At 53.3% G+C, this 23,834-nt stretch overlaps 2 protein-coding genes and 1 long non-coding RNA gene across 56 annotated transcripts in view; 2 read left to right on the top strand and 1 right to left on the bottom strand.

Moving 5' to 3' along the window:
• The window catches only part of LOC106730443 (ankyrin repeat domain-containing protein 20B-like), an 82,235-nt gene that overhangs the window by 7,000 nt on the left and 51,401 nt on the right, over positions 1–23,834 (top strand). For 41 of the 44 annotated variants that reach the window (XM_032464813.1, XM_032464812.1, XM_032464798.1 and 38 more), the window contains exons 2-3: positions 19,381–19,445; positions 21,826–21,915. The exons of 1 other annotated variant lie outside the window; for it this stretch is intronic. The gene's annotated coding sequence lies outside the window, so the exon portion shown is untranslated. The remainder of the gene's footprint in view (positions 1–19,380; positions 19,446–21,825; positions 21,916–23,834) is intronic. 2 more of the 44 variants (XM_032464787.1, XM_032464788.1) reach the window with 2 other exon arrangements.
• The window catches only part of LOC116656675, a 144,369-nt gene that overhangs the window by 116,875 nt on the left and 3,660 nt on the right, over positions 1–23,834 (top strand). The gene's annotated exons all lie outside the window — the stretch shown is intronic.
• LOC116658947 lies at positions 1,772–18,210 on the bottom strand. Its single transcript, XR_004314166.1, has 3 exons — positions 18,199–18,210; positions 7,038–7,041; positions 1,772–2,752 (listed from the first exon to the last, which is right to left on the bottom strand). It is a non-coding gene; the product is annotated as an uncharacterized LOC116658947 (long non-coding RNA).

Genomic DNA, 23,834 nt, shown 5'->3' with positions numbered 1-23,834 from the left:
GCTCTGTGCCCTTGTTGAGTTTGCCCCGACCCTGCTTTGCTGGGAGGTCAGGGGCCTCAGGGTGACCTTGAGAGTAAATAGGATGGTGGCATCAGGGTCCCTCGCAGACGGAGTGATCTGGGAACCTTAAGTGTGGCCTTTGGACTGAAAGCCTGGGTGAAGCAGCCTCTTCCCGAGCCCATCGGCGTAGCCTGGAGTGCTGGCCCCAGATGTGAGGCCTCTCCATTTCTCACTCCTCAATGGCTCCCCAGTATTTAGAGGTTGTCCCTCATCGTGTTCTTGGTGGCACTGGGGCTACTAAGGGGCTCAGGCCTTTGGGGGCATGAGGTCATGACTGCTGGGGGGTCAGGGCCAGGATGGAGAAGACCTAGGAGAGGGCTAAAGGAGGGTGGCCAGAGGGGCCTGGAGGCCCTCAGCAGCCAGTCTCTGCTGGGTGTGGGGGAGGCTCAGCCTGGTGCTCCGCCAGCAGCTGCAGCAGCTTGATCACGCCTGCTGTCCCTGGAGGGCGCGGGGGAAAGAGCTCACAGGTCATGGCTGGGGCAGGAGCGGGATGAGGAGGAGACTGATGCTCAGAGGAAACTGGACCGAGGACCACGGGGAGAGGGCAGCGGGGCGTGAGGACCTGTGCCCAGGAAAGCGTGCCCGAGCACCATGCTTGACCCCATCACCCCATCACCCTGTTGTGTAAGGCAGTGCTGGATGGCCGGGGGTGTCTTTCATTCATTCGTTCATTCACTCATTCATTCACTCTTTAGACCTAGCTGGGGCTCCAGCTCTGTTTCCAGCCCCCACACTGGGGACCTGGATGCAAAGCCGGTGGAGACCCTGGCCCAGCTGCCTGTAGACACAGCTGGAGGGCCTCAAGCCTCCAGGGGGAAGTGGGGTGGGCACCGGACCCCAACTTCCCTGGCATCTCTGCCCCTCCCTGCCCAGCCTCTGCATCACAGCCCACTACTAATCCTGTCTCGGCCCACACTTGCCTCCTGAGCACCGGGCTGCTGAGTCCCAGTTCCGTGTGTGGGAGGGGTCATCCCTGAAAGACAAGTTGGAGCCCATGCTCCGCCAGCTGCTCCCTGGGCCGGCAGCAGTGCACGTGGGTGTGCAACGGGCCTTGGTACAGGGGCGCCGAGTGCCAGGGCCACTGGGTGGAAACTCGAGACTGCTTCCTGCAGCAGTGCCCAGGTCAGGGCCGTGCCGAGGGACCTGTGGGTGGCGTCCTGGTGGGCATGGACCATAAGGGAGGGGCGAGACTGCATGGCATCTCATTGTGGGACCTTGCAGTGTCCCTGGGGATGCCGGGGGCAGTGGGGTGATGGTGAGGGGACGAGTGCGTGTGAGGCATTTGTTTTATCCTGTATCAAGCTGGGCTTGGCTTCTACTCTCTGGGTCTCAGTATTTTTCTTCTCATGGCTTCCTGCCCGTTTCATCCCTGTGTCTGCATCCCTGTGGCTCCAGTACCTGCATCCTCCTTGTCCTCTATGCGTGGCGGCATCCCACAGTGGACGGGAAGTGGCACTCTGGGCGTCAGGGAGCAGATGCAGTGTCACATGTGGTGGTGGCACACAGTAGGGGGAGCATGCCTGCTTGGGGCCCTTTGGGAGCACAGCCAGCGCCCCCAAGATGAGCACCAGCAATGCAGCACCCGGCAGTGTCCCGGTGAGGGTCCCCCCACCCCATAGCTGGACTCTGGGGAGGGGCATCCTGAGAGACTGGGTGGGCTTGGGGCTCAGCTCTCCTGGGAAATGACTTCCCCTTGTGATGGTGGATTTCCTGGAGGGGTCTTGGCCTTCCTGGCCCTGCTACCAGCTGTCCCCTGCTCTTCCTGTCCCCACCCCCACTCACGTCCCGGCCCCTGGGCAGAGCCCTGTGAGATCTGTGACGAGGACAGCTTCGGTGCTGTGCTCTGGGAGGAGGTCCTGGTCAGAGAGGTGGCCGCAGTCCCATGTCCTCACAGTGCCACAGGTGAGGACTGAGGGCTGGGTGTCGTGGGGGACTCCTGTCCTTGAGATTCTGGTCCAAGGTGCTGTCAGCGCAGGTAACACGGCCAGACCATGCCCAGGCAGCCCGTGCCCTGAAGCCGAGGCTGTACAGGTGGGAGGGGACGGGGGCTCAGGACCACCGTGTCCTGAGCTTTCACCAGGAGCCAGTGCCTGCATGAAGCCCTTTAGTGCAGTGCCCTAGGGAGCCACCCATTGACACGTGGGAAACTGAGGCACAGAGACGTTAACACAGTAGCCGTGGGCATGCAGGACCACTAAGTGGGAAGTCGGCTGTGGACGTGGTGGTCTTCATCCCCGTGCAGCCCTGTGGAGTGATGGGGGGTGTGGAAAAGGCAGAGAGCGCTCCCAGAAGGGGCTTGGCACATCAGTGCGTTGATGTCCTTTGCCCCTCACATTCGAAGAGTGCACACAGGTTTGGAGTTGTGTTTGCTTTGCAACATTCAGGAAGTGACCCTCCCTGAGCCTCTATTTACTTTCTGTAAAACCCGTGGTTTTTTGGGTATTGTGGGTTCCCTGTCCCCCCAGGGCTCCTCCCCCTAGTGGGGGCTGTGTGTTCCCAGCTATGGTTGCAGCCCCCCTGCCGTGTTTTGTTTACAGAACAATACATGTCTGGGTAGCATATTGCAAATCCACGGAAGTAAAGTGAAGAAAACCCAGGTCGCGGGATGGTGTGACTTGTCTGACCTTTTGTCTGCGTGTACGACCACGTTTTCCCTCGTTTTGATTCTGCACCATGCGGTGGAGCAGGTGTCCTATCCTGCCCTGTGGCTTCTGTTGGGTGACAGGGTTGTGGCAGTCGCCTAGGGTCATCGCTGTGTGTGTGTGCAACTGTGCCTGGTTCCCTGGGAGTAAGTTCTGGGTCACAGGCTGTGCCCGTGTTTAAGGCAGTCGACACCTGACGTCGGTCGGCCCCAAGGCTGCCCAGTGCCTGCCTGCGGCACACCCAGGCCATCGGGTCCCCTGGCCCCGTGGGTGGAACTGAGCAGGACCTGCCGGGCTATTGGTTTTTGCCAGGGCTCTGGGATAGGAAAGGTCTCTGCCCCCACGCAGGTGGGGTCCCTGAAGGTGTGGCTCTTGCCATGTCCCAGGACCTGGTGCAGTGCCCGACCTGAAGCATTTGCTCAGAAATGTTCTGAATGAAAGAAACCTAGGGAGGCCTGTCCCTTGTGCTGGGTCATTTGTAATGTGTCCACGGGCAAGTGTCTGCTTCTGGCGCTAAGGGTTCCACCTGGAGGGGCTTGTGCCTGGGAGCCATGGGTGGGACGCCTGTGCTTGAGGTGGGCACCCACCTGCGAATCGGGAGACAGAGCTGACCCACCGTCTCCCCAGGTCTCATCCTGTGATGCTGTGAGCTGGACGAGGAGGGAATCGCCTACTGGGAGCCCCCACCTACATCCGCTGTGTCTCTATCGGCTACCCAAACATCCAGATAATGGTCAGGCTGGGACAGGGGTCTCCTACCCAGCCTAGCCCATCTCTCCAGGGTCCTCCTCTGCCCTCTGTACTCTGACATAACCCTGTGTCCCCAGTGGCACACTGTGCGGATGTAAGCCATCCATGGCCATGACTGGGGACTGCAGAGGACTTTCTTGGCATGGGAAGTCCTTGGTACCTGCAAGTGATGGCACCCAACCCTTCGATCTTCCAAGCCCGGGAGCAGCTGGCAAAGGCTCAGTGTGGACGGCTTGGGGAGGCGGTCTCCGAGGTGATCCAGACGCTGGAGTGGCTACCAGGGCATCTAGAACTGGGCTTTAGCTATTGCTCCCCATCCGGGCTCAGAGAGGGGACAGGAGTTGCCCAAGGCCACACAGCAGGGCTTGGGTGCCTGAGCTAGTCCCTTCCCCGCGCTGGGTCTCAGTTCTTCCCCCTCAAACTCTTACTCTGCAAGAAGAGGGTAGGCAGAGTGCTGGGCACAGGTTGGGCCGTGCAGTGATGGTTGGGTGGGGCCCGTAGGGCCGGCAGGTGGCCTGAAAGCTCCCCCTCCCTCCCAGGGCACCACCAACCAGACTGTGGGCACCACCAGCCAGACTGTGGGCTGAAACTGACCTGCAAGTTCATCTGCGCTTTGTGTCCTCAGGGCCGTGGGCCTGTGGGAAGGCCGACCTAGCAGTGGAGGGGCGTAGCCTTCAGGTTCTGCGGCCGCTGACTCCTCCACTCCGTCCGTCCTGCACGGTCTCCCTGCCCAGGTGAGGGTCTAAGGCGGCAGGGTCCCTCCCAGCTGGATTACCACCCCACCCAGGGAAGTCCACAGTTGGGGATCCAGAGGGGTGTGGTGGTCCCCCCAACACCTGCCAGGTTACCGGGAGGTGGTGTAGCTTTGCAAGAGCACCGCCAAGGACTGGCACAGCAGGGTGAGGCCCCGAGTGATCAGATGGGAAGCAGATGGGGGGGCTCCTGGGGCCCTTGGCCAGTTCCTTGTCAGGCGGTAGCACCAGCCCAGGCGCTGCAGCAGGGGGAACGAGAGGCACAGGGCACCGGGCTGGACTGACCAGACAGCGATTTAGAGTTACAGGGTCCTGCATGGGTGCCCAGAACCAGGTGTCCTCTCAGACACAAGGAAGCAAAGAGACAGGTGGGGGGCTACGTAGTAACAGAGGAGAGTTTGTGCAAAAGCCCCATAATGGGGGCAGCATCCAGAGGCGAGGAAGGTCGGACTTTGCGGTGATAGGGTGGGAGAGAACTTAGTGACCGAGTCCCAATGTGCCAGATGGGCCTGGTGGTGGCTGGGCCTCCCCCCTAGAGGTTTGGTGTCCATTGGGGTGGGTCTGTATGAGCTGCATGTCGTTGTCACCACCCACCTCTCTCATCCCTGGTTCCACCGGTCCCCAGGCCCGCCTATGGGCCGGGGGGTGCGTGGGACCAAGTCCCTACTGCTGAGCGTGGTGCAGTGACGGAGGTGTGTCAGGGAGGTCAGGGAGGTCAGGGAGGCTCCCACACTGGCTGACCCTAGAGGAGGATGTGTTTTTCTGTCGGAGAAGAGGAGGAAGGTCTTTAGGCAGAAACACACTTTGAGGAAAGGTGTGGAAGTTAGAGGGTACAGGAGGAACGTGAGGCCAGGACAAGTAGGCGACCTCGGAGAGGAGGATGGATGGGTGCCGGAGGGGAGGCTGCAAGGGGCGTGGGGCCAGTTTGTAGGGCTGCGTGTCAGCAACTATGGAAGTTGTCCGGGAGGGATGTGACCATCATCCGTGCATCCTCCATCCACCTGTCCATCTGTCCACCTGCTCAAGTATCCACCCACCCACCTTGTATCCATCCTCTCCCTTGGCTATCCACCCACCTACCTGTCCACCCATTCACTCACTCATCCACCCATCCAGCCCCCCAGTCCATCAATCCATCCACCCACCCATCCGCATACCCAAATATCCTCCCATCCATCCATCTGGTCTTCAGTGATTACTGACCCCTGACAAGGTACTGCTCTAGGAGGACTGCCTTGTCGGTGGTCAGTAATCACTCAAGACCTCAGCCTCCTTTGATCCCCAGTGAGGAGGGACAGGAAAGTGGGAACGTATGGATCCCTGTGAAACTGTCAGGTCATGGCACAGGCCAGGAAGTGGAGCCAGTGTACCGAGTGGCAGGTGGGGTGAGGTGCCTTTCAGGGCAGGTTCATGGAAGCCTCTCTGGGGTGGTGCTTGAGCAGAGGCCTGACAGCACTGCACGTGGCTGTCTGGGGACAAGCATTTTGGCAGAAGGAACAGGCAGTACAAAGACCCTGTGGTGGGAGTGTCCAGGGCCATATAGCAGAGTCCACTGCCCGTTCCAACTCTGGGTCTGCGGTTGTGAAGATGGGCTGGGGCAGAGGCCTGGGCTGGGGGAGAGCAGGGGCGGACCCCATAGCCTTGGGAAACTGGCTCTCTGGCTTTGGTTGCTGTCAACTGCTTTTCTCTGGGTTTTGCACATGGTGCAAGCTCTTTGTTCAAAGTGGAGTATCAAAAAAGGTTGAAAAAAGAAAAAGGAAGAAAGAGGGCCCACGTGCTTGTAGGGCCCAGGCTGGCCATCGTGGGAGGTTACACTGCGACTGCAGGTCCGTTTAATCTGGCCCCTGATGTCAGCACAAGCCCCTCCCCACAGGCCAGAAACCCTCCCCACTGGCTGTTGGAAGGCTGCCTGCAGTGCCCTGGGGGTGCCCATTCACCCAGTGGCCCAGCACCCTCGCTAAGACAGCTCTGCTCACATTTCTGATCGTTCCCTAGGCATTGAGTCCGCTGAACAGTTTCAAGATCTTGGTGGTAAATTTCTTTCCAGAGATGTGGACCCAGCCCCTTGGCCCCCAGGGCAGCAGGCTGTGAGCAGTCTGGCCAGCCCAGGGAGTGTGAAGTTCGCAGTCCCCAGGGCTGTGTGACCTGGGGCAGATACCACCCTCTGGGAGCCTCACCCTCCCATCCTCGGGACCAGAGTCAGCCTGCTTGCAGGTGGGGGCAGAGAGGTGATGGGGAGTGGGCTGCAGCCAGGTCCCTGGGGTGCTTAGCACTGGCCATGGCCTCCACCTCAGGTGTGGGGGGCCCACCCACTGCCCACCGCAGGTCACCTCTGAGTGGATGACACTGTTAGGGTCTCTGTGCCTGGGCCCAGGGCTCTGAGGCCAGCGGGAAGGTGCCCCAGAACACATTTTGCCCACAAGCTCCCTGTTCAGTCCTGGGCACGGCCCTAGGAGCCTGGCTAACTATGTCTGTTACATCGGGGGAAGCCGAGGCTTAGGAAGGACCGTGGTCCAGCTCAGGATGAGGAGTGCGGTATCTGATCCAGAACTGGACAGCCTGGGGCCAAAGGCCAGGGCTGGGCAGGGGAGGGTGGGGTCTGTCGCTGCCCCTCCCCCAGTCTTCCCCCTTTGCTCTGGTCTTTGCTGGACGGAATCTCCTTCCATGCCCAAGTAGCCACTCCTCACATAAACGGGCTCAGAGGAATCAAGTGTTTCCTAAAGTGGGGACCAGGGACAGGACCCCAGGTCTGCTTCCACCAGTGAGTCCAGAGATTGGGTCTGTGCTGTCATGGGCCTGTGTTTGTGTGTGTTTGGGTGAGAAAAGTTCTCACGTGTCTCCAGAAGTTTGTGTGTTTGGGGGGGCCGCTGGGGGCTGAGCGCCATCAGTGATGTGACCGTCATCTGAGTAGTACTTGATGTTTTGATCCATAGACTCTGTCCCTGATCACTGATGGAGCCTAGATTCCGGACTCAGATTGAGTCCTGGTCACTGGTCACACTCTGAGTCTTGATCCTGGTTACACATTGAGCCCTGATCCCGTGTCTCATCTGTAGTCACTTGTGTGCGTTCGTGTGTAATTACGCACGTGTTATGTGCTTGGAGGGCCGCCCCCTCTTCCAGCCCCGTGCAACTGTCAGTCATGTGACATGCTCGTCTTGGAACATCTGAGTCAGAGGTTTCCACCCACAGCAGAAAACCCCTGCCTGTCTCACCCCCAGTTGTACACACACACTTGCACACACGGGCTCAACATGTACACATGAGGTGACTTCTCCCAACAGGGCTCACGTCCCCATTCCCCCAACACCCCTTCACCAGGCTGGCCGATGGTAGTGAGGTCCTTGGGAGCAGGGCCATTAGGAAGGGAAAGGGGATGTTTGCAGAATTCCCAGATGTTTGGGTGGGTGGGTGGAGGACGGGCCCAGGAGAATGGACTGGTGCCGGGGTTAAGGAAGGCCAGGAGCACATCCAGGGAGTTCACTTCCTGTGGTTCTGATCGGACAGCTCGCTGGGTCTTTCACTCATGGCGGCTGCATGTGTTGTGCAGTTCCCATTTTAAAAGTGAATAACCCAGAGTTACATAGAGCACAAAAGTGAGAGCTGGCAAGATCCTTCGAAATCACCTGCTGTGCAATCACTTGAAAACAGTGGAGGTGAGGCGCAGCATAGGGACGTCATACAGGCCAGGCCTGGGGCAGACACCCTCCATGGCCCTCCTCCTGCTATGCCAGCGTTTCAGGAGGTGTTCTGCCTGACGCTAATCCCACGTGGGCTCCAGGAAGGGTAGAGTTCATACCCACCGTGTCTTGTTCTCCTGGGTTCACATGCACGGCAACCATAAAAGGTCTCAGAAGTCCTTTAAGTGGCTCCTGTTCTGTTGGGTTGGGGTTTCCCTAATTAGTGGGCACTTGGCACCCTCACTGAGCTGGCAGAGCAGACACTGGGACTGGCTGGTGGAGGGTGTGACCTTCCCGCACAGTCTGTTGGGTCCTATCTCAAAACCTGACTCACTCCAGGCACCTTTAGGCCGGCCTGGCTTAGGAGACTGTGGCACGTAGTGCCATCGACAGGCCCAGGGTGGCCCCATGGATCATGCCAGTCTGTGCTCTGTCCCTGCCTGGGCAGACCCCAGCCCTGCGTCCTGAGTGTCCTGGGGGACACTCAGGACCCAGGCCTAGCCCCCTCCCTGGGGTCCTCACCCAAGTGCATGTCCTGGGCCCCTTAACAGCCTTGCCCCATCCCTGTCCCTGGTTTCCTTGGAGAGGGCAGTGAAGAGGCAGGCCAAGGGGGGCAAGAGGAAGGGTGTCCAAGCTCACTGTCAGAGCCAGCCAGTTCCCAGCCCGACTTCTCCCATGCTGGCTAAAGGGTACTGTTGGCGGCTGCTGGGCCAGTGGTTTCCCTGGTGTCTAGGGGGCTGGGCGGGGTCCTGTGTGGTGGGACCATCACAGACATGTGCGTGAGGGTAGGGATACACTGCTGTGGCAGGGGCAGGGGGCATCTGGGTGTGGGGAGCATTCCCGGGTGGAGTTTAGGGCACAGGAGTCTCCTGCAGGGCTGCGTCTGGTCCCTGTGTTTTCCGACCCCTGCGGGCCCCGTGTGTGTCAGTGGTAGGGGCATGCAGTTCTATGAGTGGGGTGTTCCCAAGTGACTTGAGTGTCAGGGGTGAGGCCTGACAGGGTAAGCAGCGAGTGTGGACAGCCTTGAGCTCACAGGATCTGCTGGACAGTCTGGGGAACAGCGCAGGGTAGCTCTGGGAGGATGCCTGCACTGGTGGAGGGTGCGCAGGGCAGCTGCAGGGCGCTGGGAGTGGTAATGGTGGCGGTGTGTGATGGTGATGAGGTCATCATACTGGTGGCGCTGGTGCTGGCAGTGGTAACGGTGGTGGTGCTGGTGCTGATGGTGGTTTCAGTGAGGACCATGAGGGTGGACGCTGTGGTGACAGTTAAGGTGGCGTTGGGGGTTGCCTCAGCAATTCGGGGGAAATTGTTACCGAGTCCAAACTCGTTCTGCTCGCTGCACAACAGGCCAGTAAATCGGGAGACGAGTTGTTGGGGTAAGGGATAGTGACTTTATTTGGAAAGGCAGGAGACCGAGAGGATAGCAGACCAGTGTCTTGGAGAACCATCCTGCTCCAGTCAGAATACAGGCTCCTGTTACAAAAACAAAAGAGAGAGAGAGTGGGTGGGGTTCGTTGTTGCAAACTTCCTGCTGTAGGAATGCTTTGTTCTTGCAGCTGTCCATGTGGGTCAGGCCCTGGTGTTCCGGTAAACCTCCAACAAAGCAAAGGTTATTCTGTTTTGCAATTTGCCATCTCTGCAGAAGTGCAGAAGTGCTGACATCCTTAGAGGTCAGAGCCCTGAGAGTAGGCTCTCCTGTCTATTTCAGGCTAAAGGCAACATTGTTTCCCAAAAGGTGCAGAGCTGGCAAGACTGAGCCTGGAAAACAGGGCCCGGCCCAGTGGTTAAAACTAAAAGAGCAGATCCAATGTGGAGGCAGATTTGTTCTCTGTTACAATATGAAGCCCCCCTCCTCATGGGAACCAGGACACACCCGGGGCAATTAATGAGGCGGAGTAGGTGAGGGGGCTGGGTGGGAGGGAAGAGGGGAGCGCTCATGGGGCCACGTAGTCTGGGAAGGTGGAGGAGACAGAGCTGGGCTGGTGAAGGTGAGGAGGTTTGGGATCTACTGGCGCCCATGCAGGTGCCCAGCACCCAGCATGAAGCCTGAGCAGGCCGGCCAGGGATGCACTTGCTGAGTGAGTGACCTATCGGCTTGAGGTCCAGCTGCGCCAGTGGTTGGAGCGTGATGGGTTGTGGGTGTCGAGGGGCTGGCCCCACAGCTGGCATGAGTAGGTGGCAGGCTGGACAGAGCTGGGCCAGAGGTGCACCAGGTAAAGGTTTGAGTGAGGGACAAAGGGCTCAGGCAGGGGTGCAGGCCTCTGAGCTGGGCAGAGTCAGCAGGTGCCCTGGGGTTGTGGGACCCTGGCACCCACAGTGCAGACCACTTTGGAGGGCTGGGGAGCTTAGGGGCCCCCCTTCTGCTGGGTTCCTGTTCTGCCTGGCAGGCTGCCTTGGCTCTGTGGCCCTGCCCTGGTGGGTGGGGTGGGTCAGGTGAAGAGCCACTAGACCCTGAGGATGGCTAGGTTTCCACCCTTGGGACAGGCCAGCGGCTGGAAGCTCTGACTCAGAGCATGGCCGGCACCACGTGGGAGCCAGGAGATCGGTCATAGACCCGTGGTTGCTAAGTGAGCCTTAGACATTGTCAGTGCCTGGAGAGCCTGCCCCCCATGGGCAGGAACGCGCCTGAGGGTGCATGGCTTTCACCCAGCAGCTTACTTAGCAAGACCGAAGTCAGTCACCTCTCCACCCCCCAGGATCCTCTCGGGTCACAAGCATTGCCCCTAGACCGTCCAACAGAGAGGACATGGCACTGATCTGGGGAAGCAGACATTGGCCTGCCCGCGGACGGGGGTTCTCACAGGCTAGTGGTCAGATGGGAGCTGGGCACAAAGTGGGAGGTTGAGGAGGCTGCCAGGAGATGGCAGGGCCTCAGGAGAGCCCTGAAGGATGAAGCTGAGTCAGCCAGGGGACAGGAGGGGATACGGTCAGAGGGAACGGCCAAGATAAAGACCTGGAGTCAGGAGAGGGCACCTGTGTTCTGAGCCCCGAGCAGCTCCATCCCAGCTGGTGTGTGTGGGCAGGGCCGCCAGGACTGCGGGGGGACTTGAGAGCCCTGATGAGCTCCTGCTGCTGCGGGAGGTGGGCCCCAGGCAGGGAGCCCCAGCCCAGCAGCCGGGCAGGACCTGTTGGAGGAGCCAGGTGCACTGCTCAGGAACTCACGGCTCATCCAGGTGGGTTCCCTGGAGGAGGCAACGCAGCAGAAGCCTTGGTCTGTGGCTTGGAAGTCGATAGGCAGAGGTGGGAGGTTGGCACTCTGGACGTGTGAAGCGTGATTTAGCAGCACTTGTACCTGGCATGGGTGGTTTCGGGAGCCCAAAGGCCCAGCTGAGGCGTTTAGAGGGGCTCCTAGAAGCCCCTGTCTATAGAGACACCTTGCCCACTCCCTGTTCCGTCACTGGGGCTAGCTGCGCCCATCCTGGCTTCTTTGTGCTGTGTGGGAGGACAGATATGAGTCCTTCCCACTCCAGTGTGAATTAGCCCATCAAACCCCGGGGGGACCCTGATGCCCACAGTCCTATAGTAACACCTGCTTTGCGGGCCTGCGCGAGACATCCTGAATGCCGAGAAGGCCCAGGCTCAGTGGGCGGGCAGATAGGCTGCACTCTCCACGCACAGTCTGTGTTACTGTCGCCTGATCTCCCATGAGCGTGCCGGGCCCTGTGCTGAGCCCTGTATCCCTGTTGTCTCCCTGAACAGCACGCGGGGTGAAGATGTGTGCCTACTTCACAGGGGAGGCAGCTCAGCCCTGAGTGGCCCGCAGTAGCCTCGGCTGTCCAGCTCCCCCTCATGGGGCTGGGCTGGACCAGCAGGGAGCTTTGCAGGGAGCAGGACGGCAGGGGGGCTGCAGGCTGAGCCTCCTCCCAGGCTCTGACACACCGGGGCCCCAGGAGAGGTCCCCTGGGGGGGCGTTCTGAGCTGGGTAGGGGCCAGGCTACTGCCCTCTGGTAGCTGGTGACAGGAGCCAGGCTGCTTTCTCTTAGTGACCACCTGAGGAGACACCAGGATAAGGCTGTGGCCCCGCATAGGGGCTGAAGTCGGAGTGAGGCAGGTCTCCGAGGGCGGGGTTGCAGGGAGCTGGGGTTCCCTGTCTGAGTGTGGCTGGATGGGTGTACTCAAGGGGGGAAGTGGGGAGGGTCAGGGAAGTTGGGCCAGTTGCTTGGGCCTGTGGGGTCCCTGAGGGCAGCATGACCTTTCCTCTGAGTGAGGAGGGAGCAGCAGGAAAGTTTTGAGCAGAGCATGTGTCCTGTCATATTTCAGATGATGGCACTCTGCTGGGTACAGGCAGAGGCAGGCAGGGCGGAGGCTGGCAGTGGGTCCCACCAGGGTGGTGGCCATGGAATGGAAAATAGCAGTGAGAGTCTCAGTGCATTTTGACATGAAGGCTGGTTGCTGATGGGCGTGTGGGTATGATTGGGGGGGGGGGGTCCTGGAGGTTGCCGCCAGGTTGCAGGGGCAGAGAAGGGCCATGCTGCCCGGCCATAGGGCCTCACTTGTCCCTGCATAGCAAGTCTTAGCTGGGCACTCTGCCCCTACTGGGGTGCAGGCAGCGTGGTGAGCAAGCCAGATTCTGTTACTGCCCTCCCAGAGGATGATGCCAGCAGGAAAATAGGGCCATCACGTGGTGGGAGGACCCGCAGGTGGTATGCAGCTGGCGGGTGTGCAGGCCTTGGACAGCCACCGGAGGGGCAGCTTACCATGGCAGTGACTGGCCTAACACGCTGTGGAGGACAACTTGGCATCGGGGGGATGTGGGATCGGGAGGCCGGCTGTCCAGGGAGTGAGGTGGGTGGATGAGGGTGGCGTGGGGGTGGAAGGAGGTTGCTGGCTGTATTCTTGACTGACCAAGGGATCCGAGGGCTGGGGAGCGGCAGAGGAAACTCAGGTCCCAGCTCAGGGTCAGGCCCTGGGGTGCTGACTGAGGGCAGAAGAGGAGCTCAGAAGCGGAGCGAAAGGGACAGGTGGTTGTCCCTGGGGTTTGGTGACATGGGGGCTTTGGCCAGAGTGGGGTGGGAGGAGCCTGTAGTGAGGACCTGGTGGCCTGCAGAGGAGTGGGCAGTGGCTGGGCCTTCCTGGAGACCCTGGTCTGATGAGGGAGGCACAGCCTCTTCTCTGGGAGCCCTGATTTGAGGGGCCTGGGGCCCCCTACAACCCCCCTTCACCTCAGGCAGGGAGGAGCTCCAAGCTCCTGGTGCTGGGAGGGGCCCCTGCCCCAGCTCCTTCTGTCACCCTGGACCTGGGGAGTGGGGAGGAGCAGATGTCACTGACCTAGATTCCTCAGGTTTGAGCCCAGGAGTGGGGGCCTGGATCCGTGACCCAGGTATTCCAAGTTTCTGAAGTTCAGACAAGAGGCAGCAAATGGTCTCCCACATGTGGGAGCGGTCACTGTGTGCTCGAGGAAGGAAGGACCTGCTTGTGTTGCAGAGATGGTAATAGGTGTCCTCTGCAGCAGGAAGGATTTCAGTCAGACATGGGGAAGAACTTCCAGATGTTGTGGGTATATGAGGATGTGTCCTAGAGGTGTAACTGAAAGAAGGAGGGCCAAGGATCCCCTGACGTTTGCCAGGTCAGGGTGTGCCTAAGATGCAAGTGAGGGTCCTCCAGTCAGAGACCACAACCCACATGTCCTGCTTGGGGCCAGTCCTTGGCTGATGCCCAGGGCAGCCTGAAAAGCTCTGCAAATGGCCTGGGAGACCTCCGTTGATCGGGCTTCGCCCTCGTGTTGAATGGGCCTTAGGGAGGGCCCCCTCCATCTGGTCTGGGTGTTAGACCATCCTTGAGGGTTCGTTTCAGGTCTGTGATTCCCAGTCCTGATTTCACTGCTCAAATGTTGTAGGCTTTGGCGATGTGGAGGGGATGTGAGATGGTGAGACAAATAAAAACTGGAATCCTGGCCCTCCTACTGTCTTGCTGTGTGGCGTCCGGCAATCCTCCCACCTCTCTGAGCCTCAGTTTTCTTTACAGAGCTGAGCTGTGGATTATTTCTAAGATTAAATGATAAAATGCATGGGAAGCTGGTAATACAGAGATGGGGAAAGTGGCAAGGAGAAGCTTCCTGTCCCTCTGCTGGAGGTCAGGAGCCCGTGCATGCTCCCTTGATTGTCGCCACCAGAGACTGCGGAGCCAGGGGACACTTGATGGGGGAGAGGCCGAGGCCAGAGAGCCTGCGTTGCCATCCTGCAAGTTTTGAGTGAGTCCAGCAGCTGCCCGCCTCCTGGCTGCCAGCCCGAACAGCTGGTTCTCTGGAGGGGCCAGGGCTGCAGGCTGCGGGACCACGGGAGACAGCGGTGCAGACCCAGCCCCTCAGAGGGCAGGGATGCCACAACCCTAGGGGACCAGAGCTCCTGGGGACCCCCATTTGTGGGGACCACAGCCCATAGGGGGAAGGGTGGTGTCCTGCAGTTAGGTGCAGGCAGGATGGAAACCCAGGGCATCCACCCCGAGCCTGGGACGTGGTCAACAGGTGCAAGTGCAAGGTCACTTCTGTGCTGCCCTGGGCCCGGGCCAGGAGCGGTCCTTGCTGGGGTCGGCCATACAAACATCTAAATGAGAGTGAAGGTCGGGGGAGGACGGCGCCTTCTCCACTGCTGGGCGGGGAGCAGTGTTCGTGTCTGGGACGTGCCTTAGTGCGAGTGGGGAAGGGGCACCTGTGAGAAGTCATCACTGCTGCCCCCACCTGCTCCCTTCACAGCTGCTAACGCCCAGGATGATGTCAGCCACGTGCAGGCACTTGCCTCCCTAAGGACTCGGAGCTGAATGTCCCCTAAGCATAGGGTGGACTGTGGCCTGATAGCAGGGGACTAGGTCGAATGTGACAGCAGTGTGGCCAGGAGGGGTGTTCCCAGGAGTGGCGGTGCCGGCCCTGTGTGGCTTGCAGCTCAGCGTCTCCTGACACATAACCTTTGCCATCGCACTCCCGGGGCCTGTCCTACCACCTGCAGGTCACCCCTCTGCAAGGACCTGCTCCCCGGCCCTGTGCCCAGCGTCTGTCAGCCCCAGCTCTTACATGGTTTGGAAATGTGTGTTACTCAGTTGTCCTTGTCCCAGTGGCCTCCGTGAAGGATCCCAGGCACCATTTGTTGGGTGGGTGAGCTAGTGGCAGGTGCGGGGCAGACCAGACTCAGGGTGCTGTGATTGTGTGAGAGGTAACGGGGCTGGGAGTCGGGACTGTGGTATCAAGCGGGTAGGGCAGGGGGTTGGCAGGGAGTGAGGGGCCTCGGAAAGCAGGGGCAGCAGACCTCGAAGGAGTCTGCACATCCTCTGCTCCCATTTCCACTGAACTCACCCCGCCCACATTGCTGACCCTCCACCTTTACGGGGGGCCAATCCTGCCTGATGAGGGGGCACCTTCCCGGGGGCACCCAGTTCCCCACCTCACCTTCCCCTGGGGTCTCCTGGGCTGGGTGCCATAAGCCTGGGGAGCCCCAGGGCCCCACTGCTGAGTCTGTTTAGGGGATGTCGACTAAAATAAAACCACACAACGTGAGAGTTTTGGGCTAAGTTTTATCGGGGGCAAAAAGAGGACTAGAGCCCAGGAGACAGCGTCCCAGAGAGCTGTGAGAAGCTGTTCTGAGGAGGCAGGGGAGAGCTCAGTGTTACATGTGGTTTCAGTGAAGAGGAGGTTGTGTGCGCGGTCAAGCACACACCTAGGCAGAGGCTAGTTGCAGGTCAGGGGGAGCGGTTGTCACCGCTGATGAATTCAGTGTTTTTCCAGATTGGAGGAGACACAAGAATTTGGGCTCCTAATATCTCCTGAAAATATCTAACTGTCTGAAGGCCTGGTCCACCAGTTTTCCCAGAGCAGAGCGCCTCATTCCTGAACTCCTTTCAGGTGTGTTGGAGGTCAGAGGCTGCAGTGGCTCACACTTTGATCCAAGCAGAGTTAGATGGCAGGTGACAACGTGATCCAGTCCTTGTAGAGGCAGATGACAAGTGCTAGTGTTTAGTTAGCATGACGCTTTGTCCATCAGCAAGCTTGGGGCTGCCCCTCCCAAATCCCCCCAGAATCTGGCCCCCTTGCCCTTCCCCACTCTCCCCAAGGCAGCCAGGTGTACAGGCAGGTGAGGCCTCAGCTCCTCTGAAGCGCTCACAGGTGCCGTTCCAGCAGAGGAAGCCTCGGCGTCCGCTGCCAGTGTCCGTGCCTCCAACACGGAAAAGCCTGGGGGACCTGGCCTGGAGACCTGTGCCTTCCGTGTGCCCGTTGCAGTGAGAAGCCTTGTCCTGATGGCTGCAAGAATGGTCTCTCACTCCTCAAATGTCTGTTCCCAAGTCCCCAGGCTCTGCCCTGTCACTGCTTGAACCCTGAGTTGACTCCTTTGTTCCCCAGAGTGACGCCAGCTGCCCCCAGCCTGCACAGGCCCTCCCCCTGCCCTGGGGCAGGTCCAACTGCAGTCACGCTACACCCCACTGAGCTCAGTGGCTTTGATTGAAGGAATGAGCAGGCGAGGGAACAGCAGGTGTGGAGGGGGTGGCGCCGGGGTGGGTGGTGAGCACCCTGGTTGCTTATCCCCCCCCCCCACCGGAGGCTGACCGCGGGGCCTGGCTGGATGGGGGTAGTGCCGACGCCTCCCATTGTCCCCCCTCCCCTCAACTAGTCTTACTCCTTTACGTTTTGGAAAAGCTCCCATTCTCACAAAGTCGTTTCTTTTTCCATTTTAGGGAATTATATCTCTCTTGTGACAGTTTTGTTTGCTAGTGTTTCTTTCACGTGACAAAGGAGTGGTTTTATTCTTTGGAAAGGCTAAGCCAACTGAATGAATACTGACATTTAGGTCTAGGACCGAACAGAAATCAGTTTCTTCCCGGCACCAGCTATGCTGTTGGCATGAAAAGCATAAAAGTGAAAAACAGTCACCATTCATTACAGATCTTTAGACTCCGTAGTGGCTCATTTGGCCAGAATAGAGGGAGTTACAGAGAAATAGGAAAGACACATCGCCTAATGTTTTCTGGAAAAAGACGGCTTTTTGTACAACTACATAATCTATCCCCCCAAAATCTTACATGTTGCTTTTATGGAATAAAAAGTTGAGTGTGTACACATATATATACTTATGTATAATATATATTTTATAACATATAAATACATGCATTAAATGGAATATATATATATATATATATATATATACCTATATTTATATATACCATTCAGTATATCACAGTAATTAATGACCATGGAGAAAATTAGTTTTCTCACATAAAGATAGCCTATCAATAGCTTTCTTTCTGGAATACAATTTTGAAAATATTTAACCTTAATTAGACCACTAAGTGCAGGTTGACGGGTGATTGCACAGATCTTAGGAGCAGTGATAAAGACCACTATCAGAAAGTGTAATTGCCTTAACTTCAGTCTAAATGAGACAGTTTGGTCCTTTTACGGTTTATCAGTTTGTAACATCTTTCATAAAGTTAGTAAATTGACTTTTTCAAGGATGTATTGTGCTTGAGTATCCTGAGGGTGAATATTACCTATTTTCCCATGGCAAGAATATCCTGTAGGAGTTGCATTGGACAAATTAGCTGAACTTCAGCTTTTCTTTACCTACTGTGCTTTCTGTCTCCTTTTCAGATTTGAGGGGCTTTTGCATGTCTTTCTTGGCTCAACAAGTGACAGGTGTATTGTCCAGCCATGTTTTTGTCCCTTTAATTATGGAATCTTGCTATTTAAAAGAAATCTCACACACACGCATACAATTCTTCCCAAATACGTCACACCAATACCAAATTTTTTACATGATAAATAGAGATAGTACGTCCTGGGACTTGTGAACAGTGAACACTGTGACGTGCTCTCTAACAAACTAACTTAGTCAAACTGATGTCTTGCTGCCGCCCACTGAAGTCCTGTGGGCTGTGTTCTGCCTCTTTCGTTTTAAAATTTGCAGTCATTCCCAATGTATGTAAAGTTTCTACTCTGAGAAAAGTGCACATGTTCCTTCATTTTTAGGGGTAGACATTTAGCCAGCCACTGAAAGTAACATAAAACTAAGGCAAAATACAATCATTCAACACCGGAATTTGGATTTGTTGAATGATGTGTAAACATATTGGCATCATTCCTGCCGTGGCAAAGCACCACAGAAGCCAGCTTGTAAGTGGGTGACATGCTCGTGTGTTATCAGAGAACAGCTGGTTGGAGCTGGAATGGTCCGGGGCAGCTCTGTGACATTTCTGGGAGAGTAGAACCCAAATGGCCACCTCGTTTGTGGGCGTGTAGAGACCACGGGGAGTTGAGAATTACACTTAGCAACAAGAATGTATCTTGTTCAGGACAGTGAAGAGTGTGACGTAGCTGAAGGAAAGGAGCTACACAGGGAAACAGTGACGACTGATGACTAGGGCAGGTTGCATTGCGGAGGCTCTTAAAAAAGAAATGTCTCTGAAAACCAAATCTAAAGATCCATTGAAACTCAGTGAAGGATTTTGAGTAGGTGAGTGAACGGGTAAAATTAAGACTTAAGATAAGTTGAGAGCAGTGCTTACTAAGACGTCTTCCCAGGATCGTAGATCACCAATTTCTCCAAAAGGCTCTCCCAGGTCAAATCAATGGGAAAATACTGGGCATCTTTACATGTTAATGGGCATTTTGATGTCCCAAAGGAAAAGACAGCATTTCCCAAACCTATTTGAGCATGAAACACTGTCTAGGAAAACAGTGCAGGGACCACGTATTCCATATACTTGTGCCTTTGTGTCTACGAACTGATTTATGTAAGATGGGTACTGGTGTATAATTTTAAATAACTCACTTGATTTACAACTTAATTCGTCGTTCCCAAATTCGTAGCAATGCAAGACCTCTCCGTTTTCTCCATGAGTGTGTCTGTGCTTTGGAGTCTTCTACTGCCAAGGAGTTAGGAGGTGGTGGGATGTGGAATGACGCTTACCTGGCCCTCTGTGTCGCCTGCGTACACTGGGCACCCGCTGAGCTGTCCTGGTTGCTGTCTGGTCCTGGGGAGCCGGCCTGCGCAAGTGTTGCTGAGACCTGGCTCATCACATCCAGTGATGTTATTCCTTCCCTTCCATTCTGAGACTGATGGGAACCATTTCCCTGATCTGTTCCATGTTGAGGTGCAGGAAGTTCTGTGTGGCTCCACCAGGCTAGGTCTCAGAGATGCGAGTTCGCTGTTCTGTGAGGGCTTCCTGATTCCTCTTGTTTTCTATGCAGGAAACGGTGCCCATGTCCTGTACACCTCATTGCTCTGGGCTTTCCCCATGAGATTCCCACCTAAATCTTTCTGCCATGAATTGTTCTTGTTTCCTACAAAACTGAGTGTTTAAACCTCATAGGCAATAAGCAGCTCTGTTATTTCTCATATTCTTCTGTAACTTCTGTTCTCTAAGGAATGATCTGTCTCTTAAAACAGGGAGTAAGATAGAGGCAAGAAATATGTGGGGCGAAAAAAATCAATGATTATTTCAAAGATACTCCCTACCAAACTTCTCAATACCGTGTGTCGCAGAGCCGTTCACTGAGCTGTTGTGTCCGTTCAGCCCCAAGCAGGTTATAGAGATGCTGCCAGGCGTGGAATGCTGCCGCCTAGAAGAAACCAGTTCAGGTAAGACCAATGGTGTACAGGAGGCAAGAGTCAACTTCCCTTAATCATTCACCATTGTATAAATGAGCAAAGGGAGACTCATATTAAATTACCTGCTTAAGTTTATACCTGGTCAGTGCTAGCACCTGAGATTAAACCCAGTCTGACTCCATGGTGCATGGTCTCCATTGCTGTGATAAATTTCTCCTCATCCGTGTTTTTAGTTTGCTGTTTTTCCACATCCTTGCGTGTTCCTAATATTTAGACGTCTTAAGTCTTTTTTTATTTATGGAACGTGACACGTAGCCTTGTTGTTTTAGGCTTCTTAATTTCTGCCAGTTCTGATGGCTCTCACTGATCACTCGTGACACTGCATCTCTTTCCATGTGTTTAATGACACGTTGGGTTTTCTTTTCCCTGAACTATCTGTTCACATCATTGGCCTGTTTCCCTAGTGAGGATTTGCCCTTTGTACTGATTTCTCAAAGTTCTTGTTATTTCTGGGTTTCTAATGCTAAGTGCTCTTTTATGTTGGAGATGCCTCTTTCCATGCTATTATGGCGTATTTTTTAAATTTGTTTTCAGTGATTTCCATTTTAATTTATCAGTATTTTCCTTTAACGTTAAAGTTTTGTGTGTGTGACTTTTATTTCCATTGCTACTTTAATGGCATAAAGGATATCCTTGTATATGAGTTTTATAGTTTGGCTTCTTACATTTTATCTGGAATTTATTTTTGTAAACAGACCAAGAGAGGGATTTATATATTTTTTCCATGTGGATGACTGATCTTCCACGTGCCAGTTTATTGTCCGTCCTTCCCTTATTTTTACTGCCACACACCAAACTCCCAAATATACGTAGATGTTTCTGTGGATTCTGTTCTGGGTTTTTTTGGTCGTTTTTCTTTCCTTATACTAATACCGCAGATTTTAATGAAAACAGCTTTAGAGTAAGATTTATGAGTTGAAAGAATATTCTTCCCTCGTCATTCTTTTTCTTTAAAACCCTTTGGCTGTTCTTGACCTCTTACTAATTCATATCAATTTAGGAATCACATTGTCACATACCTTTATAAATAATACATTTTCTAGGATTTTGATGAAGAAATGCATTGAGTTTATAGATTCATTCCAGGAGAATTGACATTTTATGGTATTGTTTTCACATCCAGGACCATGATTGCCTTTTAAAAACGCCCTTTGTGCACTTTGGTGAGGCTTTGTCACTTTATATTTTACTTGTCTCTTGCATATTTTCTTAAATTTGTTCCCAGATACTTACACTTCTTGTTAACATTCTAAAGGACATTTGTTGAAATGACATTTTTTACTGATTACTGTTGGTGCATGTTACTAAGTTTAGCATGTTGTTTTATATCTAGCAACGAGGCTGAAGTATTTTTTCATTCAAATAGTGTCTAGATTTTTATTATAACCATAATATTTTGTGTGAGAACCATGGTAGTTTTTCCCTTTCCAGTCTTACGCTTTTTTCAGTCTCCTGGCAGAGGTCTAGGAGCTCTGGGGTTTTATTGAAAAGAGGCAATGACAGTGTGCACTGTCGTTCCTGATTTAAAAGTGAATGTGTCTTAACGTTTTATGTTAAATATGGTTTTTATTGTAGGATTTTGATAGTATTTTTTAATTAAATTAAAGAAGTTCCATTCCCAGTTTGAGTTAGAGTGTTTCATATTGTTTTTATTTTTGTCGAGAACGGGTGCTGTGCTGCATTTTATCAAGTGATTTTTTTCTCTATTTATTGAGATGATCACATCTTTTCCTTCTTTGATCTGTTAACCTGTTCGTGTGTTATTTGTGCTTCTCTTTTTCCTTAGTAAGAAAGTATTATTCTACTTTGTTAGTCTTTCCAAAGACTGATTGGGGATTTTTTAAAACCTCTGTTGTTTCTCTGTTGATTCTGTGGCATTCTTTTCTGTAGTTATTTTCTTTGTTTTATCGTGGCTTAATTGGTATTTCTCCTTTACTCCCTAGAAACTTAGTTTACGAATTTTTATTGCGATCCCATAGGCTAATGTGTAGTGGCTTCATTGTCATTTTGTTCTAAATATTTTGTGTGTAGTTACACTTGTCAGTTTCTGGTGTATATTATTATTGTTTATATATTCATGTTACCTTTTCTGCAGTGGGTACACATAATTCAGGTGCACAAACAACTTTTAAAGTGGAAAAAAAATGAATGACCTTGATTCAGTTAGAGTCCCAAATGGGCCGCTCCAAGACTAGAAAGTCAAATATTTGCATATTATACTGTAAAGTAGCATACTTCTAGGGTTTGAATTCATTTTTTATTATACAGGGATTTTTTTTTTCCAGTATTAATAAAATCTTCTGACTCCGTGAACAAGATTTGTGAAGGTTTGTCATTTCCTTTTTCCTAGATTACTCAGAAGTATCAGCTTCATGAAGTCACTGCCTAACTATTTGAAAAGAAAGCAGATATTCTTGGTGCCTTTTTAATAATGCTAGAGGTAAGATTTTACACTGTGTACTTTGTCATGTTTCTATCTAGCCCTCTATCCATTTATCAGTCCCATCTTTTTTTATTTGATGTATAAAACTGTAAGTTTTCATCATTCCATCTTAATTTCTTATGTCTCAAAGTAACTTGCAGACAGGGTACATTTTATCTGTAAATATTTCTATCACATGTGTCATTGACTAGAGCTGCTTTCTCTGTGGCATTTTTTTGAGGTAAAATAACCGTACGCAATGCATAAGTTTTAATTGTGGCATTTATTGAGTTTTAACAAATGCATACACCTGTGTAACCCTAGTCCCCAACAAAATAGAGACCATTACCTTCAACCCAGGAAGTCCCTTCACAGTCAGTCCCCACTTCATCCCCCAGAGATAACCACACTTCCGGGTTTTTTTCCATTGTGGGTGAGTTTTGCCTGTTTTATTCATTCATTTTAGTGGAATCATTCAGTAGCTACTCTAGTAGAATTCTCCTTTGACTCAGCGTAATGGTTTTGAGGCTTATCTCTGTCACTGCACGTGTCAGTCCTTGTGCCTGTTACTGCTGCGCACTGTTTAACTGTAGGAAGACAGCACCGCTTCGCCGTTCTCCTGGTGACTGACACCCGGGCTAGTTCCAGCTTCTGACTATTCCGAGTACAGTTGCTGTGACCACGCTTGTACGGAAATGCTCTCCTTCCCCTGCAGTCACTGCCAAGGAGTGGGGCTGGGATATCGCAGGGTAGGCGTCGGTTCAGTTTTGTAAGCACTTAGCAGGCATTTTTTCCAAAGTGATTGTGGCATTTCACGTTCCACCAGAGATGTATGAGAGTTGTGGTTGCTCCGCATTCTCACCAACAGTTGGTGTCCTATCAGTTTTTCAAAAATTTTCTTGCTATTCTTTTAATTGTTGTAAAATGACAAAGTTTATTACCATTTCAGTGGCATTAAGTACATTCACATTGTTCTGCAGCCATCACCACCTTCCATCTCCAGATCTTTTTGAACTTCCCAAACTCATTAGGTAATTACTCCCATTCTTCACTGCCCCTGGCAACCACCATTCTACTTTAGACTCTATGCATTTGATTACTCTAGAGACTTCATATAAGAGGAATTGAACAGTATTTGCATTTGTCTTTTTTTTTTTTTTTTTTTTTTTGGTGGTGATAGGTAATTAGGTTTGTTTATTTATTTATTTTTAAAGAAGGTCTTGGGGATTGAACCCAGGACCTTGTGTACGCTAGGTATGTGCTCTACCACTGGGCTATGCCCTCCACAGAATTTGTCCTCTGTTTCTAGCTTATTGCACTTAAACCATAAGATCTTCAAGATTTATCCATGTTGTGGCACATAAGAGAATTTCATTCATTTTTTAAAGCTAAGTAATACTCCACTTTATGTATACACTACATTCAGTTTTTCCATTCATCCATCCAAGGGCACTTGGGTTGCTCCCACCTTTTGACTCTTGTGAATAATGCTGCTATGAACATGAGTGTGCAAATATCTTTTTGAGTCCCTGCTTTCAGTTCTTCTGGGTATACACTGAGAAGTGGGATTGCTGGATTAAGTGGTAGTTCTATTTTTAATTTTTTAAGGAACCACCATATCATTTTCCATAATGGTATATCATTTTACATTCTCGCCAGCAGTGCACAAAGGGTTGCAAGGCTCTACGTCTTCACTGACACTTGTCATAGTCTGTTTTCTTGATAGTGCTCAGCCTAGTGGGTGTGCGGTAGCATCTCAGTGTAGTTTTGATAGGCATTTCCCTAATGATTAGTGATGCTGAGCATCTTTTCTTGGCCTTATTGGCCATCTGTATGTCTTCTTTGGAGAAGTGTCCATTAAAATCCTTTGCCCACTTTTGAATTGGATTGTTTTCCTATGACTTGATGTTTTCAAATAGCCCTCCTGAGGTTCAGAG

The sequence above is a fragment of the Camelus ferus genome, chromosome 22, assembly GCF_009834535.1.
Source record: "Camelus ferus isolate YT-003-E chromosome 22, BCGSAC_Cfer_1.0, whole genome shotgun sequence".
In the NCBI taxonomy this organism is placed as follows: Eukaryota; Metazoa; Chordata; class Mammalia; order Artiodactyla; family Camelidae; genus Camelus; species Camelus ferus.
This window is presented reverse-complemented; position numbering and strand designations above follow the sequence as displayed.